General features: G+C 35.3%; 1 protein-coding gene across 1 annotated transcript in view; it reads right to left on the bottom strand.

The window, feature by feature from the left end:
* The window catches only part of R3HCC1L (R3H domain and coiled-coil containing 1 like), a 46,507-nt gene extending 43,835 nt beyond the window's left edge, over window positions 1-2,672 (bottom strand). The window contains exon 1 of the mRNA XM_083363661.1: window positions 2,646-2,672. The gene's annotated coding sequence lies outside the window, so the exon portion shown is untranslated. The remainder of the gene's footprint in view (window positions 1-2,645) is intronic.
* Window positions 2,673-6,000: the final 3,328 nt, after the last annotated feature.

The following is a 6,000-nucleotide window of genomic DNA, read 5'->3' on the forward strand; positions in this document are numbered from 1 at the left end:
GCTTTCCAGACTAATTTTATCTCATTTTTGAGTGGGTAGGTTCCTTAACAGATTGTGGGATATATCATATTTGATTAACAAAGTACTCAAGTGTGGGCTAGATAAAATCACAATTAAATGGGACACATAGCTATTTCAGAAATCATACTCAAAAGGGTGTTCATCAGACTGAAGAGAGGTATCAAATGTAACGTCATACTTATCAATCCTGGGCTTAATATTTTTATTAAGGACAAGAATTAAGAGATACAAGGGATATTTAAAGAATGGGTGAGATTGCTAATTCCCCAGAATACAGCAATAAAATTGAAATTGAGCTTAATAGGTTAGAGAAATTAGCTGAAATTAACTACATAAAATTTAAGAGATGAGAAAATTTTCTTCATTTAAAAAATAAAAAGTGATATGGGTAACTTAGTATGATATTTGTGAAAAAAATGAAAGTAATTGATTGCAAAAAGTATATAAGTAAACAGTGTGATAAGAGTACAAAATGTGAAGTGCAATTTTAGGGTGCATTATGAATTCTCCAAGTTATTGAAATTAACAGTACTTTACTGGTCAGATTCCACCATGAAGTACTGTGTCTAATTCTGAGCAATGATCTTTGATACAGAGAAAATCAGAGAAACTGGATTAGGTTCACAGAAAGTCAATGAAGATGGTCAGGGTAATAGAAATTAATTTATATAAAAGATATTGAATGAGTGGGATACATTTAGTCCCTGGAAAAAGTTAAGAAAATATGTAAGTACCTGAAAGGGTATCATATTGAATTTAGGGTGCAGAACCCAGAATAATGCATTTAAGTTACAGAAATGAAGTTTTTGACAATGTTAGAAAATACTTCCTTATAGTAAATGCAGTTTGATGCTGGAATCAGTTATCTGGAGAGGTGAACAGCTTCTTGTCACTGAATGCATTCAAACGGAGGGTAGATAACTATCTGTCTTGAAAGTTTTACCTAGAATATCTGCATACAGTAGAGTTAGGTTCTATAATACTTTTTTCTATTGCCAACATTGCAAAAAAATCTCATTTTTAATAAATTTTACACTGTTACTTATTGGATCTTCTATATTAAGAAAAAAGTATAATGTAAATTTCTTAAATCTGCATTTTAACATTATATGTTCTTTCACAGCTTTTGAACTTATTAAAAACTCAATAGCACTTGAATACCTGTAATCAATGAAAAGAATTGGAAGTTTTAAGCATCTTAGGCTTCTCATATGATTAGTGTTTTACTTGAGTTTGAACTGTATATCTTTATTTTTATGTATACATTAAAGTATATCACCAAGCCTTCAAACCATGAAAAGTTAAAAGTTCATCAAATTTTAGAAGTTTTATCCTTGAATCATAAGAAAAATTACCCAGTTTTTCTGTAGTTCTTGTATAGATTGGTATTTGCAAGGCTCTTCTGGCAACCAAAAGCACTAGAATGTATAGTATACTAACACTGTGCATAACTACTCTGAAAGCTTCCTAGAAAGAAACTCTTACAAGTGGTATAATGGTATTAAATAATAAAAATAACAATATTTATAATTGCAACAGTGAAGAGTTAATTTCAGCCAAATAATAGCCTTGAAATGAGATCAGAATGTCAGGATTCATCCCTTAAAAAATTGAAACACTAAAAAAAAAATATATATTTAAGAGCCCTTTGTCTTTCAACATTTTCCCTCAAACATACTTTTTTACTGCTATATGCAGGCTGACAAGCCATGCAACATTTCTGAAGTTGAAAGCAGACTTCCTCACAGGATCAAATCATAATACTTTTTCAGTTAACTTATACACAATAATAGTTTTAGTTTTGTTACTGAAAGAGGGAAGGAAGATAATTGGTTGACTGATTTAAAAAATGAATCAAAGCAATGTAAATTTTGTGCATAATGTGGTTCAACCAGGTACCCTTAAACAAGCATTTCTCAATCCTATATTATTATTCTTGAAGCTTGTCATAAAAATATGCAACAAAAATATTTAAGACTATCCTGTAAAACAATATTGGCATTAGAGAAATGTACTCTGTACTGTAAGTGATGCTGCAGGAATTATCCAATTTCCTGAATTTTTCAAAATAAGTGTTTAAGAGGTTTGCAGGAAAAGGATGTTCCCAAAGTCACGGAAAAATGGAATAATCTCTCAACAACAGTGTTAAGGATACCGAATATTTTAATTGTACATTTATTGCACAGTGTGCTGCATGTTTTCCCAAATACAACACATCCCCACCACGAATGTACTTTAGAGTGAATTATATAGCAGGGTCGTGCGGAGCTCGACAAAATTGAGGCAGATATATGACATGATTATACAGCGTAATCTGATAATGAACTTTAATTTTCTATATTAGAAAATAATATAACGTCTTTCTTTCCAAAAAATCAATTGCTGCCCACCTGTTGTTGAATGTGAACTACTGTATTGGTACTATGGCCAGCCCAAGAAGAGCAATCAGAGCTGGTGGGGAGCACCAACTATCACTTCGTGGGTATGGGGAGCAAGAGAAAAGGAATAGAACAGCATTAAGGACCTCGTACATCACCCAAAAAACGAAGGGACGAGTATGGAAAGCAAAGGAAGAGAGACATCTGAAAAGCCCACCACGGGAAGGGGAGAAAAGAAACAGTTACCCAGTACGAACAGGATCACTTCGCCACAGCTGCTTCCGCCTTCACTAGTTCCGTCCGACCCTATCCTGTTTAATGCGTTCTCTCCGCAAGGGCCGCTGGGAAATGTAGTATCCTGAGTCACCCTCTTAATTTTGCGGTCCTTCAAATATCTTTTTCCGATCTTGTTGTTCTAAGAAAAGTCATAATTAAGCGCCTTAAGGAATTCTTCTTTGGGATTCGCATAGTCTGTTACGTTCTTCCGGTGAATATGGGACGTAATCTAACCTTGTTGAAGAAGCGCGCCATGCGAGTCTTTAAAATTTACAGGCTGCTTTTCTCCTGAATTTTACCAACGTTATGTACTTAGTGATAATAGAATAGAATAGAATAGAATAGAATAGAATAGAATAGAATAGAATAGAATAGAATAGAATAGAATAGAATAGAATAGAATAGAATAGAATAGAATAGAATAGAATAGAATAGAATAGAATCCTGGAGGTCTTCTAGTCCAACCCCCTGCTCAAGCAGGAGAACCTATACCATTTCAGACAAGTGACTAGTCTCTTCTTAAAAACCTCCAGTGATGGAGCACTCATGATTTCTGAAGGCAAGCTGGTCCACTGGTTAATTGTCCTTACTGTTAAGAAGTTTCTCCTTAATTCCAAGTTGCTTCTCTCTTTGATCAGTTTCCAACCATTGTTTCTTGTCGTGCTTTGGAGAATAATTTGACCCCCTCTTTGTGGCAGCCCCTCACGTACTGGAATACTGTGTCATCACTTTTTCTTCTTTTCTTTAAACTAGCCAAACTCAAGTCCTGCAGCTGTTCTTCATATGTTTTAGTCTCCAGCCCTTTGATTATCTTACTTGCTCTTCTCTGAACTTTTTCCCAAAGTCTCAACATCTTTTTTGTAGTACGGTGACCAAAATTGGTTGCTATATTCCAGATCTTATTAGGATTTTATAAAGCGGTACTAATACTTTGTGTAATCTTGATTCTATGCCTCTATTTATACAACCCAGGATTGTATTAGCTTTTTTGGCTGCTGCTGCACACTGCTGGCTCATATTCAAGTGATCATCCGGGAGGATTCCAAAGTCCCTCTCACAGTTACTGCAATACATCAAGATACTACTGTTGTGGACACCAAGTTGATGCTGAACTTAATTACGGCAGCAAGACTTTTAGTAGGCCAATATTGGAAGAAGGAGGAACTGCCGACTATAGAAGAATGGACTCTAAAAGTTTCTGACCTGGCGGAAATGGCAAAGATTTCGGCTTATTTGAAAGACCATTCGCAACAACGTTATATTATGGAGTAGAAAAAGTGGATTGATTATATCCAGAACAAATATGGGACCAAAAAGTTTCATTTAGCATTTGTATAAGTTTTTTTATGTGATATTAGTATTGCTTGTAGTCATTTCATATGAGCTAGAGTGCGATAGACTTAATAGTTTATTGTTGTTAACATATGGTTGTTTATGATTGTTTTTTACTTTTATACCTTGTATTTAGCTCTGGGAAGTCAGGGGGGGAGGGGGGAGGGGGGAGGGTTAGGAAGGGTTGGGTGGAGGGAGGGGGGAGGGATTGTTAAAGATAAAATGTATTGTAAAACTTTTCAATTAAAAAAAAAACAACCAGCCACACAATCAAGTGCTCCACCACCAAAGCAATAACCCAACCTCCTACAAGAGACGCTGTGTAAGAACTTTATTTAGAGAGTATAAACTCATTGCAGCAACCCTAAACAGCAAGAAAAAGGAAGCAGAGCATCTGTACAACATCTTCCAACAAAATGGATATCCACACAATTTTATCAAAAAGTGCCTGACCACTCAACCCCATACAGCAGAAACAAACCCAATACATCAAGAATAGCTCAGAAACCACCAACAGACTACAGCAACCACATGGAATCAGTGCAGAACATAAGCTAACTAAAGCCTTTCACACCCTGTATTTTGTAGATGAGTCCTGTTTTTTGCTTGAGGCTGCTCAGTCTTTTAATAATTCACTTAGAGTGTTTTGCTGAGTCTTTTGATTCAATGTATGTATGTATGTATGTATGTATGTATGTATGTATGTACCACCAGTGCTTTTTTTGTAAAAGAAAAAGGTGCTGGAACTCACACATGTCATACAACCCGCCTTGCCTACCCTACAAGGTTCCATCCAAAAAAGGTGCCGGAACTCCGTTCTGAGCGTTCTATGACAAAAAAAGCCCTGTGTACCACCATTTATATAGTTTGACTACAACAGCCAGTGTATAGGTAGGACAAACAGGCACAAGACCGTACCCTCATATTCATACTCTCTCATTAAACTGGGTTGGACTCAGTGATCAAAGTAAACCATTTTGATTCTGAGTCCTTGGTGGCGCAGTAGTTAGAGTGCAGTACTGCAGGCAACTTTTGCTGGCTCCCGGCTGCTAGCAGTTTGGCAGTTGGAATCTCACCAGCTGAAGGTTGACTCAGCCTTTCAATCCTTCTGAGGTTGGTAAAAAGAGGAGCCAGGTTGTTAGGGGCAATAGGCTGACTCTGTAAACCGGTTAGAGAGGGCTGCAAAGCACTGTGAAGCACTATATAAGCTATTGCTATTCTAAGTGATGCATATCTGACTGAAAAATTAGACTCAGATATAAATGAATCTTCAAACATAGTTCAGTCCCTCATCTTGCACTTTTCACAAATTTCAATGACATATATGAAGTTGTACAGTAGACAGAATGCTTATCACATTCGTGTTTGACCCTAATTGGGCAAGATGGCTAGTACCTTGTAAAGTAGAAATAAAATTCAAATTACCTTGATAGGTTAGACTAGACTTTTAAACTTTCTGCAAGCCTTTCTGGCAAGCAAGATAATAATTATGGTTATATTTATGTATGATTTCTCATTCACTACATTTTAATGTTTTTTATATTATTTTTAAAAATCCAGGACTAAGAATTTATTTCTCACTTGAATAATTTTATGTACACAATTGTGTATTAACTTAGAAAAACTTGCTGATTAAAAAAAAATTCTTCAGCAGAAATCTTTCAATAGTGAAGAGCTGGGAACTGAATGGATCTATATCTCACTGAAACTCCTTTTTTAGATATTATACTTCTTATTATCACTTCTCTTTTGGATTTTTGTATGAGATTTTTGTGTGAGAAACAACATTTATTGTAGGTTTATAGATTTGTTGATGAACTTGAATTGTAGAACATTTGCATAAAATATGCAGGTTAAAGTTGATTGCTGAACATGATAAAGTTAATATAACATGGAAGTAAAGCATGCATCAGATTACCTGGAATGCTTAGTGAATGGTTGAACACTGAGCAAATGGTAAGACAAGGTTATTTGCCTTTGGTTGTTTAATGTA

This window comes from Vipera ursinii (genome assembly GCF_947247035.1).
Source record: "Vipera ursinii genome assembly, chromosome: 5".
NCBI lineage: Eukaryota > Metazoa > Chordata > Lepidosauria > Squamata > Viperidae > Vipera > Vipera ursinii.